General features: G+C 43.4%; 1 long non-coding RNA gene across 4 annotated transcripts in view; it reads right to left on the bottom strand.

Moving 5' to 3' along the window:
- The window catches only part of LOC138356539 (uncharacterized), a 297,073-nt gene extending 278,591 nt beyond the window's left edge, over positions 1 to 18,482 (bottom strand). For 3 of the 4 annotated variants that reach the window (XR_011224517.1, XR_011224514.1, XR_011224516.1), the window contains exons 1-4: positions 18,240 to 18,482; positions 12,927 to 13,062; positions 11,549 to 12,207; positions 2,895 to 2,980 (exon numbers count right to left, since the gene is read on the bottom strand). This is a non-coding gene — a long non-coding RNA (uncharacterized lncRNA). The remainder of the gene's footprint in view (positions 1 to 2,894; positions 2,981 to 11,548; positions 12,208 to 12,926; positions 13,063 to 18,239) is intronic. The other variant, XR_011224515.1, reaches the window with a different exon arrangement.
- Between the last annotated feature and the right edge of the window lie 1,877 nt (positions 18,483 to 20,359).

Below are 20,359 nucleotides of genomic sequence, written 5' to 3'. Positions count from 1 at the left end.
GTTCAGAGTTCGTTGCTGTCTTTATATACTCTGCATATATTTCTGGTAGTTTTTGTGTGAATTGTAGCCTGTGTACTTCAGGAATGTTATTCATTAGTTTGGTGATGTTTTCCCACATCTGTCTGTCTCTGACAGATCCAGTAGTTACCTTCCCGGTTTGCATATTGTGTAGGTAATCCTGTGACATCACAGGATTCCTCCTGTGACATCACAGGATTCCTCCTGTGATTCCAGGTAATCCTCAGGTGACATCTTATGTTACACATGTTACATACAAGGCCTACAGTAGTCTTCCGAAGTGGCTTAAAGCAGCCTCCACACACCTCCATGTTGGGTTTGTGGTGTTATAATATTATATGCATATATTTATAATATTATATGTATATATAATATGTATACAGTATATTTATAATATTATATGTTTATATGTTCAAGTTTATGTAGGGGGTACTTATCGCCTTGTGGATAAAATATGGCCCTCTTGGGGACCGTATAGTTGACAGTTGTTTGTCCCAGGTCGGGGGCAGGATGCCAGCGGTTGCCAGTTACTCGGCAACCCGCGGGGGGAGGGGGGGGTGCTGCTATACGTTATTATCCAATTCTAAATGCAACATAGACAATATACCAACAAAATTGCAACAAATGATATTTTCCTGCATAGATTTACCCAGTATGGGAATGGTCATTGGTATAGGAACAGATGTTGAGAGAAAGTTAGTGGAGAAAGTGTCCCTCACAGCTCATTCAGGCCGAGTAAACGTCACTCGATTTCTGTCTCCAGAAACGTTGAAGTAAGCTTTCAATCTGTGCTTTCAAGTATTAGGTAAAGCGTTGGTATCCAATCTTGAGGTTATCTTGAGATGATTTCGGGGCTTTAGGGTCCCCGTGGCCCGGTCCTCGACCAGGCCTCCACCCCCAGGAAGCAGCCCGTGACAGCTGACTAACACCCAGGTACCTATTTTACTGCTAGGTAACAGGGGCATAGGGTGAAAGAAACTCTGTCCATTGTTTCTCGCCGGCGCCTGGGATCGAACCCAGGACCACAAGTCCAGCGTGCTGCCCGCTCAGCCGACCTGCTCCCATCCCAGTTGGTTGGTTCAAGTACGTCTTATTATCAAAAGTAACGGCTCAATATCTACGTTTTCTATGCATCGGACTCAATCGTGTATGTTAGTTTCTTGGCTTCGTTCGTTCCTGGTTAAGTTAGTAGGATGGATTTTTGACGGAGTGGTAGATCAAGAGAACGTCGATAATGCAATGCATTAAGTGTAAGAACATTAATGTGTACTGTTCTTGTGATATTTTTGTTCTCTGCTGAACACTTGTTAGGTGAACAAATCCACAAGGGCCATGATGAGGATTCGAACCTACGTTCGAGATGATCCCAGACGCTGCCTTTATCGACTAAGCTACGACATGGTCAAAAGTTCAAAGTTTCAGTTTCAAAAGAATTGAAACCGAAGTTCTACTAAACTTACTGGATCCTGCAGCCTCTCCGAGACACAAACCAGGGTTTTACACAACTCCCCCCTGCACTCGAGCTATGTCAAAAGGCCGTTCTACCTCTTCGCCCTTACTTCACCCTATTGTGATTTCTGTCTGTAACCTGTTAGATGAACTGTTATCCACTAAAAGCAGTTAATGAGTAACGGCTCAACTGCTGAACACCAATTAGGTGAACTCTTATCCATTATCAACAGTTAATGAGCACCTGTCCCCCCCCTAGTCTTGTGCTGTATTTAACATACCCACAAACTTTACAGTTAACAATCTCGTTAGCATTTAACCGATATTCAGAGCGATATATCAATTACCGAATGACTGCTTGACCAGAATTCAGAGAGTTCCTTTTACGCATGACTCGGCTCTGGATGTAAATTCAGCTCCGTACATTTATGCCAAGTCAAATTATTAATGGCTAATTCTAGAGTCAACTGCATGATATGTGAACACGAGCGATGATTTTAAGCCGCCTGCTTGATGCTTCAAGCAATGCACCCATTGCAAGACTCTGAAATATACTTATTGTCCAGACCACACACTAGAAGTTGAAGGGACGACGACGTTTCGGTCCGTCCTGGACCATTCTCAAGTCGATTGTGACTTGACAATCGACAATTGTGTGACACACAATCGACTTGAGAATGGTCCAGGACGGACCGAAACGTCGTCGTCCCTTCACCTTCTAGTGTGTGGTCTGGTCAACATACTTCAGCCACGTTATTGTGACTCCTCGTCTGTAGCTGAAATATACTGTTTTTGTATCGTAAAACAACTCCTGTTTATCACTCCTGTTTTTGCAGAATTGCAATGATGCAGCTCATTTTTGTAAAAGCTTTAATGAATTCAAAAAAAAAGCTTAGTCAGCAGAGAAAGCTGGAAAATAAACTTGTCATGCCCAGGGAAAATAGGGAACCAACCTCTTGATAGCTTTTAAAGGTCAGAACAACTTTAGTAAAATGAATAATGGTAACGAATGTCTAAGACGTTAAGACGTTAGTCTTCCAGGATCCATGTTGCTCCTACACCCTACATACCTGCATTAGTGTGGTCTTCCATGGTCTATGTTGGTCCTACACCCTACATACTTGCATTAGTGTGGTCTTCCATGCTCTATGTTGGCCCTACATCCTACATACTTGCATTAGTGTGGTCTTCCATGGTCTATGTTGGTCCTACACCCTACATACTTGCATTAGTGTGGTCTTCCATGCTCTATGTTGGCCCTACATCCTACATACTTGCATTAGTGTGGTCTTCCATGGTCTATGTTGCTCCTACACCCTACATACTTGCATTAGTGTGGTCTGCCATGCTCTATGTTGGTCCTACACCCTACATACTTGCATTAGTGTGGTCTTCCATGCTCTATGTTGGTCCTACACTCCACATACCTGCATTAGTAGTCTCCCAGGGGTCCATGTGGTCTCTCAGTCCTCATAACAGAGCCGGTTTGGCCTTCAACCATCACGTCAAGGCTCTGCAATCATAGAAGTTAAAACATTCAAATGCCAATTGGTAATACCCACAATGTGAAGCCTATTAATAAACCTTTAAAAATGGGCACTACCCAGTAGGTTTTCAGTATGCACCGAATCACATTTATAAACATTAAGTTGAAGCAGGTAAATTGAAATGTGTCTAACAGCCCATTCTCCTGTTTTGGTAGTAATTGTAGTAACGATGAAGACTATAGTACATATACCGACATACGACATTAGAAAGTAGAAATTGGTACTATTGAGTTGGAAAATCTGGGAAACTACTTTCTACTTGTGTTGGAAAGATAAACTTAACTTCTTAGGCTTAATACACGATATATCAGGTCTTATATAGTATATAAGTGTGCTATACTTACCTTAGGAATATAATTTTTTTTTAAGCTTCATTTTTTCCGACTATGAAATGATTAGTACAAAGTTCTAATTACTTAGACCGGCAATTTTTGTATTATAGTACATAATTAAAAACTTTTATCAAAACAGGAGAATGGGTTGAATATGATGGACAAGCTAGGCAGATAGAGCAACCTGTCATATTAAAAAGAACGTCGCTTTTGGCCGTATGGCCGAATATGGACGTAATTTGAAAATGAAAATAAATTTGGGCCTTTTTTTTTCAACAACAGTAAGTTAAGGGTCCTCTGACAGGTTAGGTGGGGCAGGAAATTCTCAAAGTTTCAAGACGTTATGAAAAACGTTAATTGAAAGTTTCCTCTCCTAACCTTTCCGAGTAGGCCGGATGACTCAGAAAACGGAACAGTACGTCACTTTCGTGAGCTGATGAGCCGATTTCATTTCAAATTACGTCCACTTTTGGCCATAGCGCGTACGCGCGAAAAGTGACGTTATTTTTAAGAGGACGGGCTGGGTAGAGAACCCATCCTGTATAACGAACACGCTTTCACATTATACATAAATTTGAACATATGAGTTATAATCTTCAAATTAAGTTAGTCAGAATAATTACAAATTCGAGCATATAAAATTTAAACCAGACCATTAATCTAAATATAATTACCTGTACTTTGTGCAGGTGAACCAATAAATAAATCACATCTGTTAAGTTATCTGTTCCAGCCCCATCACCTAGGGGGGGGGGAAGTCAGCCAGACCCCCCCCCCCTTCCCTCACCCCATGAACAGGTTTGGAAGGTTACTTGGGCTATAGAGTAGAGCGACAGTTTCGCATCATGCAGGTCGGCGTTCAATCCCCCGACCGTCCACAAGTGGTTGGGCACCATTCCTTTCCCCCGTCCCATCCCAAATCCTTATCCTGACCCCTTCCCAGTGCTATTTAGTCGTAATGGCTTAGCGTTTTCTCATGATGATTTCCCTCCAATATTGCCTGTGCAATATTCTCCATGGAAAACAACTCCTGATTTTACCTCATACTTAATAAAAATTTCAGGGTTTGCTAAAGATACACTTCTTAAAATATCGGTTTCAATGTCAATTAGAGGTCAAAACTTTTTTATGGCCCCATAAAGTCGGGCCTAATGCCACAGTTCTTGTGACACTGGGACCAACTCCAACTGGCCTATGTCAATCCCATACCCAACATGAATCATCTTGCAAAGTCGTGTGAGGCAAGCATCATGTGCCCGCCCTCTATTACATGACAAACTGACATTAGACAACAGGTCTAAAATGGCCATTGATACAACACATTCAATGTTTAAATTAACCAAAATTATTAAAATTATTTGGTTAATAAATGACATATATTAAATTAAATTTGGTTAATAAATGACCAATTATTTGATCAAAATTAACCAAATTTAAATTAAATAAAATTCAATGTTAATTAAATTAACATGAAATGCAGTTATTACCATAAATTAAAGTCACTCAGGTAATTAATATTAATGAAGAATGTCTGTCGGCACAATTTCGAGGACAAATGCTTTGGGCTAGTCTCACTCAACTATCCAAGATGAATTATGAGAGGTATGAGAGTGTCATGGGCCATTTGGGGTCGACCCCATTGTTACACTTTAAGAAATATTGCCACTATAGCGACCCCCCTTCGATTTTCAGGATCTATGAAAGAAAATCGGGGATGTTTTCCATATACTAATTTTATGAGAGCGAGAGCGCGAGAGAGAGCGAGAGAGAGAGAGCGAGAGAGAGAGAGAGCGAGAGAGAGAGAGAGCGAGAGAGAGAGAGAGCGAGAGAGAGAGAGAGCGAGAGAGAGAGAGAGAGAGAGAGAGAGAGAGAGAGAGAGAGAGAGAGCGAGAGAGAGAGAGAGCGAGAGAGAGAGAGAGCGAGAGAGAGAGAGAGCGAGAGAGAGAGAGAGCGAGAGAGAGAGAGAGCGAGAGAGAGAGAGAGCGAGAGAGAGAGAGAGCGAGAGAGAGAGAGAGCGAGAGAGAGAGAGAGCGAGAGAGCGAGAGAGACAGAGAGCGAGAGAGACAGAGAGCGAGAGAGACAGAGAGCGAGAGAGACAGAGAGCGAGAGAGACAGAGAGCGAGAGAGACAGAGAGCGAGAGAGACAGAGAGCGAGAGAGACAGAGAGCGAGAGAGACAGAGAGCGAGAGAGACAGAGAGCGAGAGAGACAGAGAGCGAGAGAGACAGAGAGCGAGAGAGACAGAGAGCGAGAGAGACAGAGAGCGAGAGAGACAGAGAGCGAGAGAGACAGAGAGCGAGAGAGACAGAGAGCGAGAGAGACAGAGAGCGAGAGAGACAGAGAGCGAGAGAGACAGAGAGCGAGAGAGACAGAGAGCGAGAGAGACAGAGAGCGAGAGAGACAGAGAGCGAGAGAGACAGAGAGCGAGAGAGACAGAGAGCGAGAGAGACAGAGAGCGAGAGAGACAGAGAGCGAGAGAGACAGAGAGCGAGAGAGACAGAGAGCGAGAGAGACAGAGAGCGAGAGAGACAGAGAGCGAGAGAGACAGAGAGCGAGAGAGACAGAGAGCGAGAGAGACAGAGAGCGAGAGAGACAGAGAGCGAGAGAGACAGAGAGCGAGAGAGACAGAGAGCGAGAGAGACAGAGAGCGAGAGAGACAGAGAGCGAGAGAGACAGAGAGCGAGAGAGACAGAGAGCGAGAGAGACAGAGAGCGAGAGAGACAGAGAGCGAGAGAGACAGAGAGCGAGAGAGACAGAGAGCGAGAGAGACAGAGAGCGAGAGAGACAGAGCGCGAGAGAGACAGAGCGCGAGAGAGACAGAGCGCGAGAGAGACAGAGCGCGAGAGAGACAGAGCGCGAGAGAGACAGAGCGCGAGAGAGACAGAGCGCGAGAGAGACAGAGCGCGAGAGAGACAGAGCGCGAGAGAGACAGAGCGCGAGAGAGACAGAGCGCGAGAGAGACAGAGCGCGAGAGAGACAGAGCGCGAGAGAGACAGAGCGCGAGAGAGACAGAGCGCGAGAGAGACAGAGCGCGAGAGAGACAGAGCGCGAGAGAGACAGAGCGCGAGAGAGACAGAGCGCGAGAGAGACAGAGCGCGAGAGAGACAGAGAGCGAGAGAGACAGAGAGCGAGAGAGGCAGAGAGCGAGAGAGACAGAGCGAGAGAGACAGAGCGCGAGAGAGACAGAGCGCGAGAGAGACAGAGCGCGAGAGAGACAGAGAGCGAGAGAGACAGAGAGCGAGAGAGACAGAGAGCGAGAGAGAGACAGAATATATTGGAGGAAAGGTAAGAAAAAATGCTGAAGAGAGAAAGAAGGGAAACTGAGAGAAGAGAAATGAAGATAAAAACCAGTAGAGGAAAAAATAAAAAAAGAGGGGGTGGGGAGGGGGTTCCGCCCCCCACCTCGACACAGCAGGCACCCCCCCCCCCATCAAAAGATGAACATACAATTCCTTGTCAAACCCACTAGCACCATAAACAAATGCTTAACACCGCAATACTTGACCCAATCACACGCATGCCATCTCCAGAACGACTTTACACTAAGGTCACATGACCAAGCTCAATTCCCACATAACGAATAGCCACAGTTACAATCATAAACTTTAAGAACACGACATTACCACTCATGCATAAACAAGATAATCTCGTCCTGAAATAATTGATAGCCAAAACACGCCTTAAATTAATATATATTGCATAAGCAGGCGATGAGTCACAATAACGTGGCTGAAGTATGTTGACCAGACCACACACTAGAAGATGAAGGGACGATGACGTTTCGGTCCGTCCTGGACCATTCTCAAGTCGACTTAAGAATGGTCCAGGACGGACCGAAACGTCGTCGTCCCTTCACCTTCTAGTGTGTGGTCTGGTCAACATCAATATATTGCATAATTTGCTGTGGTTGATTCAGAGTGGCTACACCAGACAGCTCTCAGAGTGCAAGCACTTGTACATAAGTCTAATGGAATTAAGACTTTCTTCGCTAAATGTGTACAAAAAGAGTCACTGGTGAAATTTACTCTCCTGCGGCGCCTGGCTGAGTGCAAGTCACTGTCGTTCTTCACTCGTGTTGAGTAGGACAGGATTTACCTGTAGCGATTTCACGGAGGAAATTGAAGAAGTTCTCCTTGAAGAAGTCCTTGAAGTCCTTGAAGAAGTTCCTCCTTTGTGGATAGTGGATATCCAGCACTAGTCTATCTTCTCTGACTATCTTTAGTCAGATAGTCTATCTTTAACAATGGTTATTGTTAACATACAATCTCCATAACGTGTGTGATTTTTCAGCCTCTTCTAAGGTTCCCAACGTCAAGAATCTGACGTACTAAAGTGCGCTTATCCTAACCTGCCAGAGGGCCTAAAACAGAAAACGGGGCAGTACGTCAATTTCGCCAGCCGCATCCATTTTCTAGTACGACGAATTTTGCCCTTAGAACGTTGCATTTTGACGTATACATTAGAGTATACGTCAAAATGCGACGTTGCATTAAGAGGGAAGGTTAAATCATTACATCTAGTAACGTCGTCTTCAGACGCACGACAAAGACGTACTGCGTTACTGTACATAAGGGTTAGACGTCACAGAAATCCTCGTTGGTCATCAGAACACGAAATATAACTCGTTGCTAAATTAACATAACAGAAACAGCGTTACTGAGTATACATAACATTCGTTATCATATAGCGTTATCACCTAACGTTATCATATTATCGTTATCATATAGCGTTATCATATCTTATTTACTCTTCAGAACACACACGGACCTATCCATCAGCCTTTTTTTAACAATTCATTCTCACCGTTGACAAGTTTTCCTTGAGAGAGAGTCTCCACAATGCTCTCTCATCGTGACAAAGTCACTGTTGAAAACTAGTGACTCAGTCTTACGTACGAAGCAGTGAAGACAGTGACTCAGGATTGAGTGCAGGAGTGTAGTCACTCACTGATGAGTGATGAGCAAGAGTGTCTTTGTAGAATAAATATTGCGTATATAAGCAATGGACATACAGACGCACCTAGGATATGGATGGACCAAAGTTATCTCAAGTCGAGCCTGGGGCCCTCAAACCTAGGGCCCTCAAAGCCTGGGCCCCTCAAAGCCTGGGCCCCTCAAAGCCTGGGGCCCTCAAAGCCTGGGGCCCTCAAGCCTGGGGCCCTCAAAGCCTGGGGCCCTCAAAGCCTGGGGCCCTCAAAGCCTGGGGCCCTCAAAGCCTGGGGCCCTCAAAGCCTGGGGCCCTCAAAGCCTGGGGCCCTCAAAGCCTGGGCCCCTCAAAGCCTGGGCCCCTCAAAGCCTGGGCCCCTCAAAGCCTGGGGCCCTCAAGTCCTGGGGCCCTCAAGCCTGGGGCCCTCAAGCCTGGGGCCCTCAAAGCCTGGGGCCCTCAAGCCTGGCCCTCTCAAGCCTGGCCCCAAGCCTGGCCCTCAAAGCCTGCCTTCAAGCCTGGCTTCAGACCAGGCTTGGGGCGTAGAACAACTCCAGAAACCCACTTCAGGTATGATCCAGGTATGTTACTCTCTAATGAAGTAAACAACGGCATAACTTCATTCAAAATTAAAGAACCTAATTCCCTCGCCTTAATCATTCATGATATCACATTGCAAGATCCATTATTAAGTCGTAGGTCCACCGACATCATGTATTACTTGCACAAAGCAATTGCATTAACGTGATCAATGATAAAATCATTTGGAGCTATGGGAAGGACTCTAACCTATGCGCTGGGAACAAATTTTTCCCCCCTCACCTAGTACCGTATATTCACATGTCAATATTCTGACAATTTGGTCAGCAGTATCAAAATGAACTATTAAGACTCCCAGCCCTCAAAAAAAAATTATTTTTATGCTCTTAATTTTCTGGAGGACACGAAAAATAGCCAATAGCTTAGCTTACACTCTTAGTACTAGTTTTATATTAGAATAATAAATCTTGGTTATCTAGAGATGATTTCGGGGCTTTAGTGTCCCCGCGGCCCGGTCCTCGACCAGGCCTCCACCCCCAGGAAGCAGCCCGTGACAGCTGACTAACACCCAGGTACCTATTTTACTGCTAGGTAACAGGGGCATAGGGTGATACCAACTCTGCCCATTGTTTCTCGCCGGCGCCTGGGATCGAACCCAGGACCACAGGATCACAAGTCCAGCGTGCTGTCCGCTCGGCCGACCGGCTCCCAACATACCTACATGTTAACTATAATATGTTAAGTATTAATTATTAATTTAGAGTTTACTGTACTTAACCTAATTCTAATGTAAATTCCCAAACCATGACATTCTCTACGTATTCCTGAATCGCTAGTTTTAAGGACTATTCATGAATTTACCCGAGAGCCGCTAACACTAGTGGCTTTGACAAGGACAGGAAGCCGGTGGCTTGTCAAAGGTCCCCCCCCCCCCCGGCCCATTTGCACAGTTAAATTTTTTAGTTGGATTTATCAATTTAATGTTTTTTTTGACATTTTGAACGCATTGAACATTGCACGCTCGTAATAGTTCAACAGCAAGAAAATAAACACGATATTCAAATGAATGTTTAAGCTGGAAAAGGAAATTTAGTTTTAAGTAAATTCCTCTAGACACCATTTAGGGTGCCGGTCGGCCGAGCGGACAGCACGCGGGACTTGTAATCCTGTGGTCCCGGGTTCGATCCCAGACGCCGGCGAGAAACAATGGGCAGAGTTTCTTTCACCCTATGCCCCTGTTACCTAGCAGTAAAATAGGTACCTGGGTGTTAGTCAGCTGTCACGGGCTGCTTCCTGGGGGTGGAGGCTTGGTCGAGGACCGGGCCGCGGGGACACTAAAAGCCCCGATATCATCGCAAGATAATCTCAAGATAATCGTATGATGGCATATCAAACCATGATCCTAATAAACGAAATGTTATAATTTACGTGGAACACTGAACACCTTCATGCAAAGTCCTAAAGTTTCAGTTGGACAGCAGATAGGTGTCTCTGGATTCCTTCCTTATTATAAGGTGTTGGATGCTCAATAGGTAGAGTAGATTTAGGGTACGATTCCTCCCTTACCCTAAACCATCTCCCCTACACATTAGGGGAAGACCAACACCTTCATGCAAAGTCAAAAAGTTTCAGTTGGACAGCAGATAGGTGTCTCTGGATTCCTTCCTTATTATAAGGTGTTGGATGCTCAATAGGTAGAGTAGGTTTAGGGTACGATTCCTCCCTTACCCTAAACCATCTCCCCTACACATTAGGGGAAGACCAGCCCAGGAGTCTGTGGCCTTCACCTTAGAACAGATAAATAGTGTCGCTCTTAGTTATATTTAATTCACTTGGGAGATTGGGTCCTCGTACTAAAGAGCTATAACCTGTATATATAAATTGTAGCTATAACCACTATACTACTGGGGCCAGATTTACGAAGCAGTTACGCAAGCACTTACGAACCTGGGGGCCAGATTCACGAAGCAGTTACGCAAGCACTCAGGAACCTGGGGGCCAGATTCACAAAGCAGTTAGGCAAGCACTCACGAAGCAATTACGCAAGCACTTACGAACCTGGGGCCAGATTTACGAAGCAGTTACGCAAGCACTTACGAACCTGGGGGCCAGATTTACGAAGCAGTTACGCAAGCACTTACGAACCTGGGGCCAGATTCACGAAGCAGTTACGCAAGCACTCAGGAACCTGGGGGCCAGATTCACAAAGCAGTTAGGCAAGCACTCACGAAGCAATTACGCAAGCACTTACGAACCTGGGGCCAGATTCACGAAGCAGTTACTCAAGCACTTACGAACCAGGGGGCCAGATTCACGAAGCAGTTACGCAAGCACTTACGAACGTGTACATCTTTCCTCAATCTTTGACGGCTTTAGTTACATTTATTAAACAGTTTACAAGCATGAAAACTTGCCAATCAACTGTTGTTATTGTTATAAACAGCCTCCTGGTGCTTCGGAGCTCATTAACTGTTTAATAATTGTAAACAAAGCCGCCAAAGATTGAGAAAAGATGTACAGGTTCGTAAGTGCTTGCGTAACTGCTTCGTGAATCTGGCCCCAGGTTCGTAAGTGCTTTCGTGAATCTGGACTTTAGTCGAGACGACATCAATAGATACCAATTTACCCGCTAAGATTCAGTGGTATAATATGTGGATATATACATCAAGAAATTTATATAATTACATCCAAAAAGCAATTAATGATTAACATAGAACACTCATAAAATTGACGTACTTACCAAAGGAGAACAGCTGAGGGTTACGAAGAGCCTTGATAAGTGTGTTACTTGATGCTACTTAAGACGATTCCAAGCACTTAACATTTTCTTAATTAAAAAAAAAAAGACCCGAATGTCAGATTTTGCTGCACTTAACGGGGTCACACATTTAGCACTTGTTCCTACACTATCAGAGTTGTAATATGTGTTTCTGAGAACCGCGGGTCACAGGGGTCAAGTTCTAAGGTCATGTATACACACAGTTCTAAAGCCCCACAATCAATTAACACTCATTTTCACTTTTGTCTTAATTCAACCTTTGAGACGCTATAGGCTTAATGTCAATTAATGTCAATTTCCACAATCAATTAACACTCATTTTCACAGTTGTCTTAATTCAAGCTTTGAGACGCTATTAGCTTAATGCAAGCTTTCTACTAAAGCTTGCTTAGGGGTTAAAGTTCTGACAGTCACGAACATGAAATAAACACGAATGTCACACGAGCGTATCTTGTTATCGTTGTTTATGATTCGTTATCTGGAACAAAAAGTTCTAAGTAGCACGGGCTATGGTGAGCCCGTGATCGATTTTGGGGCGACGGAATTCATGCCCACAATGCCAATGTAAGTTGTCAAGTCGCTTGAGGTAGGCTGCTCCATCTCGTCCGTCGTTCTGAAAACTAAAATAAATTAATAAAATCTTTACTCACTTCTAAATGTCACATTTATGTTACAAAAAACAATTAATTTTTAATCACTAAGTTAAGAAGTATTCAAAATTATTAACTACACAATTAGAGTAACTAGACAACTTGTTCCAGTTCAAGAAAGTATTTAGTTCATGACATATAAAACACCTAAGTCACTTTATCCTTAATATTTCATCAACCCAATCATATGAACATTTTAAAGTAGTAAGTAATTATCAAAAAATAGGCACCAAACGGTGAACATTTTAAAACTAAATAAAAAGTAACATTATTAAACAGACAATAAAAATCTAAATAGTTTTATTTATTAGTTATCTTTTTTATTTAAATTGTTACATGTGTTTGGGTTTATAAAATAATTTTAGTGTAATCTCTGGGCTAGCCTGTATATTTCCTTTTGTAATTATGAATTTGTGTTATGTAATTATGTAATTAAAAGTAATTATCCAGAGACCCGGAATACGACAAACAATGAATTCTGAATTTTAGAGCATTCCACTTGTCTAATTATATCTTATATATTAATTACTGTTAAGAGAATATACTCTATGGCAAAAACTGCTTTATGCTCCATTGCTCCTTCCGTTAGATATATAGATACAAACACACACACACATACATACACATACACACACACACACATTTAAACTAGCTAAACACAGATGCCGAAGAAATATAAGAAAATTCACTTTCCCCAAACAGAGTGGTAGACGGTTGGAACAAGTTAGGGGAGAAGGTGGTGGAGGCCAAGACCGTCAGTAGTTTCAAGGCGTTATATGACAAAGAGTGCTGGGAAGACGGGACACCACGAGCGTAGCTCTCATCCTGTAAGTACAATTAGGTAATTAATTACACACACACACAAAGTATATTTTAGTGTGGTGGAATCCAATGCAAATGATACTGGAACTATTATAAAAAAAAAAAATTTTGGTTCGTTTTTGTGAAAAAAAATTCTCTCGCTTGATCTGGTTTTCAATAAAAGCCAAGACGTGACCTTGATAAACGGCTCTCTGCTCTTTTTTTAAACTCTTTTAGCTTTAATAGAAGATCTTGCAGACCTCTTAAGATAATTGTTTTTCAATGTTCAAGAGTTAAAACTCACTGCTACTTCCTATCACTGCTATTTGCCTCCACTTAGTTACGTCCTCCAGTTATAGACCCAAACACTACAGGTGTAATCGCCGCTCAGAGCATCCCACGCACGAATTAAAAAATATATAAACCGTTAATAAAAACTAGTCAAGTGTCTCGCTTCAGAATATTACCGGATCCAGGCTGAGAATAATTGTTGGGCTGGATAATCAGAGCAGCAAATATACAATCAGATTAAGGACGCCGCCTTTATGCTGGACTTTGGCGATCAGGTGAGGATTTTTGAGCTTCGAGGTGTTGCGTTACCGTAACACCTCGAAGCTCAAGGCTCGTTATCCTGGGATTATTTTAAGGGGATCAACACATTTCTCTGCCTTGAATATTGCTCCGTTGCTCTCTGAATGTTGTTGATCGTTCATCGAGATCTTAAAGACTTATTCTATTCTCTCCAGCTACGGCTTTTACAAAAATTATTGACCCCTCGGGTTCAGCAAAAATTCTTTTCAGTTGACAAATACTCACTATGAACACAACCACCACTCATCCTTCGGGACATATTTCATTTAGGGCATATGGAATGCATTAGGCAGTGATGTGGTGGAGGCTGACTCCATACACAGTTTCAAATGTAGATATGATAGAGCCCAGTATCCTCAGGAACCTGTACACCAGTTGATTGACGGTTGAGAGGCGGGACCAAAGAGCCAGAGCTCCACCCCCGCAAGCACAATTAAGCAAGTACTCATTCCTGTGAACAAATGCTCATTTCTAGCATATTGGAACACCCACTACTCGCTCTTCAGACCCTAAAAAGAATTCGTTGGCGAACTAATGTATGCAAAAACTATTCATTTGAGCCCTGGTGCTCTTAACACTAAAGTTGACCTTAATTGGACATCCTAGAAGGTTGACCTTGACCTAACGACCAGTATATCCGAGGGCCAGCTCAAGCCAATAATCTACAGTTAATAATCCAACTGAATAATATCTCCCCCCCCCCATAGCACCGTACTAAAATTTAATAAAGTTAATTATTAAGATACATGGTGTTAATATCACCTGCTATACTTTAGCGGCATTCAACACCTGGCGTGATATCCCCCCTAAACACCTGCCCCCCCCCCCAACCCCTTTATCAGAGCAATCACAACGTTCCCCCCCCCCCATCAATATGGACCCAATTGACCGTTGTTATAATTTACTCGGCATTTACCTCACGTCTTATTAATCAACCGGATGTAAACATTCGTTTTGGATACGGTCGCCTGTCCCGAAATTGGTAGTTATAGTGTTTAATGTTATAGATTCCAAGGTCTGTTTCCACTCTTCTGGTACCGTGGTAACGAGGCCATTAACACTGGTGCGTAGGTCTAAGGCCTACACGACCGCTCACCATACATAATGGATGAATGGCATGCATTAGGCAGTGATGTGGTGGAGGCCGACTCCACACAGTTGCGAATGTAGATACGATAGAGCCCAGTAGGCTCAGGAACCTGTACACCTGTTGATAGACGGTTGAGAGGCGGGACCAAAGAGCCAGAGCACAACTTTAGTGCAGAAGGCAAAGAACGAAGGGGGGGGGGGAAAGAGCCAAGAGAAAGGGGGAAAGGGGAATGAACGAAAAGTAAGTAATTATCAAAAGAAGGCACCAAACCGGGAAGGCTATGTAGCATCATCAAATACGCAAAATAATCAGAGGGCGCTAAATATCACCAAGGATGCCAATACGAGAACAAAAACGCATAAGGCGAACGATATCAAAAGTATCCGAGTCACCAAGAATTCTATCGAGGGACAGGTGACCGCGAGGGGCGGTCGGAAAGCAAGACACACGCTCGTCCTGGAAGTCAGGACATTCAAGAAGGACATGCACGACCGTAAGAGGGACAATGCAACTAGGACAATAAGGAGCAGGGCGGCGCTCCATCAAGTGACCATGGGTTAAGCGAGTATGGCCAATACGCAACCTCGCCAGAGCTGTTTCCCACCGCCGGTTACGGTGGAAGGAGGACGGCCACGAGGAAACACAACATTTAAGAGTACGTAGCTTGTTACCAGTAACAGACAACCAAGAAGCCTGCCAACGGGCAAGAACTGAGGAATGGATAACTGGGTAAAAGTCGGAATACGGAATGCCTTTACGAGAGATGGGACAAGAGCGGACAGCTTCCTTAGCGGCAGCATCCGCACGCTCATTTAAAGACACACCAATATGGCTGGGAACCCAACAAAACTCAACCGACTTAAATTTACTGTGAACGAGAAACAGCCAATGCTGGATCTCGACAACTACTGGATGAACCGGATTAAAGGACCCGAGAGCCATGAGGGCACTACGAGAGTCAACAACAACCACAAAGGAGGACTGACAACGAGAAAGCAGGAGACGAAGAGCATAGAGAATAGCATAAAGTTCTGCTGTAAAGATGCTAGTCTCCGGAGGCAAGCGACACATATAAGTGCGATCAGGAAAAACAACAGAGTAGCCAACACCGTCCGCCGACTTAGACCCATCGGTGAAGACAGAAACGGAGCGGGAGTGAGAAGAAAAGTGCTCGAGGAAAAGGCGTTTGAGAACCGTAGGAGGGGTAAAAGCTTTAGTGATACGGGTCAAGGAAGTACAAAACCGCGGAAGAGGGACCCTCCACGGGGGCAAAGAAGGAACAACACGAGGAGAAACATCAGAAATATGAACGGAGAGAGAATCCTGTAGGCGAGATAACCGGACAGAAAGAGGGAGGTGGTGAAGAGGAACAGGAACCGCAGGAGGGGTACAAGTTAAAGCACGACAGAGGCGAGAGGAAGGATGTTGCAAGGACCGCGCAAGATAGCGAAGACAGTAGCGATCACGGCGGTCCTGGAGAGACAGGAAGCCAGTGTCAACATACAAGCTAAGGACGGGAGTCGAACGAAAGGCACCAGAACTGAGGCGCAACCCAGTATGGTGCAAAGCATCAAGACGGCGAAGAGTAGAAGGAGAAGTAGAGTAAGCAGGGCAACCATAATCGAGCTTAGACGGGACGAGAGAGGAATGTAAAGCAAGGAGAGTGCGCCTATCTGCCCCCCAAGAAGTATGGGACAAGACCCGAAGGAGGGTAAGGGCCTTAGAGCACTCAACACGGAGGTAAGAGATATGGCGAGACCAAGACAAACGAGTGTCAAGGAATAACCCCAAAAGCTTCGCGGAATCTTTGTATTCAAGGGGATGACCATAAAGTGACAGAGGGACGAAGAACGACCCGTTTCCGCGTAAAAGTCATGGCACAAGTCTTAGAAGTAGAGAACTTGAAGCCATGACCTGTGGCCCAAGACGACACGGCATCAATTGCAAGTTGAAGCCGGCGTTGAAGGAGAGGCGAATCATGAATGAACGAAAAGCAGAGCTATCAAAACGATCACTTTAATAAATACCTAATATTTCGCTTCGGACCAGACCCAAGATCGCCAAGCATTCGAAGGACTGCCCACTAAACCTGTATATCTTTCTTCAATCATTGCGACTTTATTCAAGTATATTAATTAAGCATTTCACGAGCTTCTAAACTAAACGGCTAAAGAATATTTAGAACCTAGTAGTGCTTAGGAGCTTTCAAGTAAATAATTATCAACAAAGCACTAACCAAGGAAGACTATGTATCACCATATGTCCGAGCTTTGAAACTAATACAATTAAAATTTAAGGTAAACAAAGCCATTATTAGTGGAAAACGCATAGGTAGTTACAACGCCTTATTGTATTGGCGAACGGTCTCCCTAAAGACCCATTCACTAGAGCCTTTTGAAATAATGGTTTACCAAAGGGTCTGCCCCTTATCAAATAGTCTGATGAATCTAAAACATTCCATAGACATATGATTTTGCTCAGAATAATACGGGAGTACCGAAGGGACATACTGATCCGCAGGTTTGCGACAAGCTTTGACACTGAAGGTAGAGGCAAGGTCCAAGAACTGAAGCTCAACCCCCGCAAGCACAGACATTGAGGTACAGAGTAACTGTACTCTTACCAATGAACTGTAATGCGAGTCTAACATTTTTCACCTAGTTGTGCTTTTGAGGGGTAGGTTTCAGTTCTTGGGTTCCGTCCCTGAACCATCAATCAATTCAGGTTAAGTCAGAACCTACGGGCTCTGTCATACCATATGAAGATTATTAATCTTTACTACATTACTTTTATTGATTATACAGTCACCCCCCCCCCCCTTTTTTTTTACATTTAATTTCGATGCTTTAATTACACAAAGAGTCAAAGACATAACGCGTAATCACCATCAATTGTATAATCAACTTTTACACTTTCAATACTATTCATTTTAACACTTTTGATCCCTCAGTTATTTTACCCTCTAGTCCTCCATATTCTGAGGTCTGGCTCACATCACTGTCAGAAAAACAATGTCAAGCTTCAGCTTAAGGCGGTTGTCAAGTAAGCAGGCACTAAGTAAGGCATCAAAGCTTTATTTAAACCTTCAGTTAAGTCAATAAAATCCAGGAAGAATGTCGTGCAGGCGTTACTGCGGGTCCCAGCTTAACATCTCGCCTGCATAGAAAATAAACATTATCATCACTAATGTAAAGCTTTAGAACTTCCCTGTTTAACGTAAAATAAAGTTTAAATACTGAACATGGCAATAACTTAACCAGGTAACAAGACGTACGTTATGACAACTGAAAATAAATTCTAAAGTTAAAAATATGTATATTAACTTTATTAATACTGCGTTTCACGTTAAATCTACCCGTAGAAGTAATAAGCCTCGCTGGTGGGCAAAAGATGAAATTACGGAGTTATGTCTTTGACTTCCTTATTTAAAATTCTACCGACAAGAACTAAAAATGTATAAATGGCAAGAATTTACCCAGAAAAGTCAACTATGTTACCACTAAGAACTTTTTTTACTTACGTAAGCCACTCAGCCACAGAGACGAATTGGACGAGACGCTGATAAAGTCGAAATACGTAGTCCAATTGGCTCCTTGAAACCATCTTCACGAACACAGCAAACGAACGACACTGAAAAAAAAATATGAAATAATTAACTTTGAGTAATATGTGAATAGATCGACGCACTGCCAAATGTTAATTTAAAATCTCTTCTATAGCGTAGAAGAGAGAGAGAGGAGGAGACCTGCCCTCCTGAACGAGTGACCAGTAAGCACTGACCTCTTATACCTGCCTTCCCCGACCATGTAAACACGAGAGGTGTAATGACCACCAGGGTAGTTAGCCTAACTATCCCATAGAGTCATGTGGTACTAACCATTACTTATACCCCCTTTAACATGCATGTAATATTAGTCCTTACCGACACAATATACATACATACATTTATATACATAATATTTACAGAATAATTTAAGATTTATTTTTGTATTTTCTGTGTAAAGATTTTGCTGCTCTGTAAATTTTCAGAGTATTTTCATGTCAGTCATATCGCTCTATTTCTTCTGTCTTTCAGTGACGTGATAGTTTGGTATTATACAGTATACAAAGGCAAGTAATTGAGTATTTTCCATTTGTATAGTAATTAGAGTTAATATCACAATTAATCTTGCACAGGAATGTTTTCAGATATTCTTTCTAGCCAAAGATTTAATCTCATTTTGTCTATTCTCTTTCCCTTTTACTCACACTCACTCACTCACTCACTCACTCACTCACTCACACTCACTCACTCACACTCACTCACTCACTTCACTCACTCACTCACTCACTCACTCACTCACTCACTCACTCACTCACACTCTCTCACACTCTCACACTCTCTCACACTCTCTCACACTCTCTCACACTCTCTCACACTCTCTCACACTCTCTCACACTCTCTCACACTCTCTCACACTCTCTCACACTCTCTCTCTCTCTCTCTCTCTCTCTCTCTCTCTCTCTCTCTCTCTCTCTCTCTTTCACTAATGCCACAAATAAGTTTGTTCTTTGGAGGAAAATATTTTATATATGCAAGGTATTTGATTATAGTGATGAGTTTATATATATATATAATGAAATCAAATAACTTTGGCATCTGTAAAACTAATCAAATTCGCTATAAAGTAAATAGGTCATTCTATCATAGTTAGCCCTGAAAAATATTTTCCATCTACATTTTCTTTTAAATTTGCTGCGATACTATTTTCTTTCACCAGCTTAAAAGGGATAACTATTTTAAATAAAGCATTCGATTAATAGGCATATATTAATTTATATTATATTAGGAATATAAGGAATAGGAATATTACTATTATTTATTTATTTATTTATTTATTTTATTCATTTATTTATATATACAAGATTTCTTACATTCTTGCGATCCGGGCATAGGCCTAAAAGTTAGCTACATTTCCTTTCACCTAATGCCTCTGTTCACCTAGAAGCAAGTAGGTACCTGGGAGTTAGACAGCTGTCACGGGCTGCCCAATACTGTCACTATGGCGGTGTGTCCACTCACAGGATGAGTGGCGCTGCCCAATACTGTCACTATGGCGGTGTGTCCACTCACAGGATGAGTGACGCTGCCCAATACTGTCACTATGGCGGTGTGTTCACTCACAGGATGAGTGACGCTGCCTAATACTGTCACTATGGCGGTGTGTCCACTCACAGGATGAGTGGTGCTGCCCAATACTGTCACTATGGCGGTGTGTCCACTCACAGGATGAGTGACGCTGCCCAATACTGTCACTATGGCGGTGTGTTCACTCACAGGATGAGTGACACTGCCCAATACTGTCACTATGGCGGTGTGTCCACTCACAGGATGAGTGGCGCTGCCCAATGCTGTCACTATGGCGGTGTGTCCACTCACAGGATGAGTGGCGCTGCCCAATACTGTCACTATGGCGGGGTGTCCACTCACAGGATGAGTGGCGCTGCCCAATACTGTCACTATGGCGGTGTGTCCACTCACAGGATGAGTGGCGCTGCCCAATACTGTCACTATGGCGGGGTGTCCACTCACAGGATGAGTGACGCTGCCCAATACTGTCACTATGGCGGTGTGTCCACTCACAGGATGAGTGACGCTGC

This window comes from Procambarus clarkii, chromosome 73, assembly GCF_040958095.1.
Source record: "Procambarus clarkii isolate CNS0578487 chromosome 73, FALCON_Pclarkii_2.0, whole genome shotgun sequence".
NCBI lineage: Eukaryota > Metazoa > Arthropoda > Malacostraca > Decapoda > Cambaridae > Procambarus > Procambarus clarkii.
Note: the sequence above shows the minus strand (reverse complement) of the source record. Positions and strands in the feature narration are given on the sequence as shown.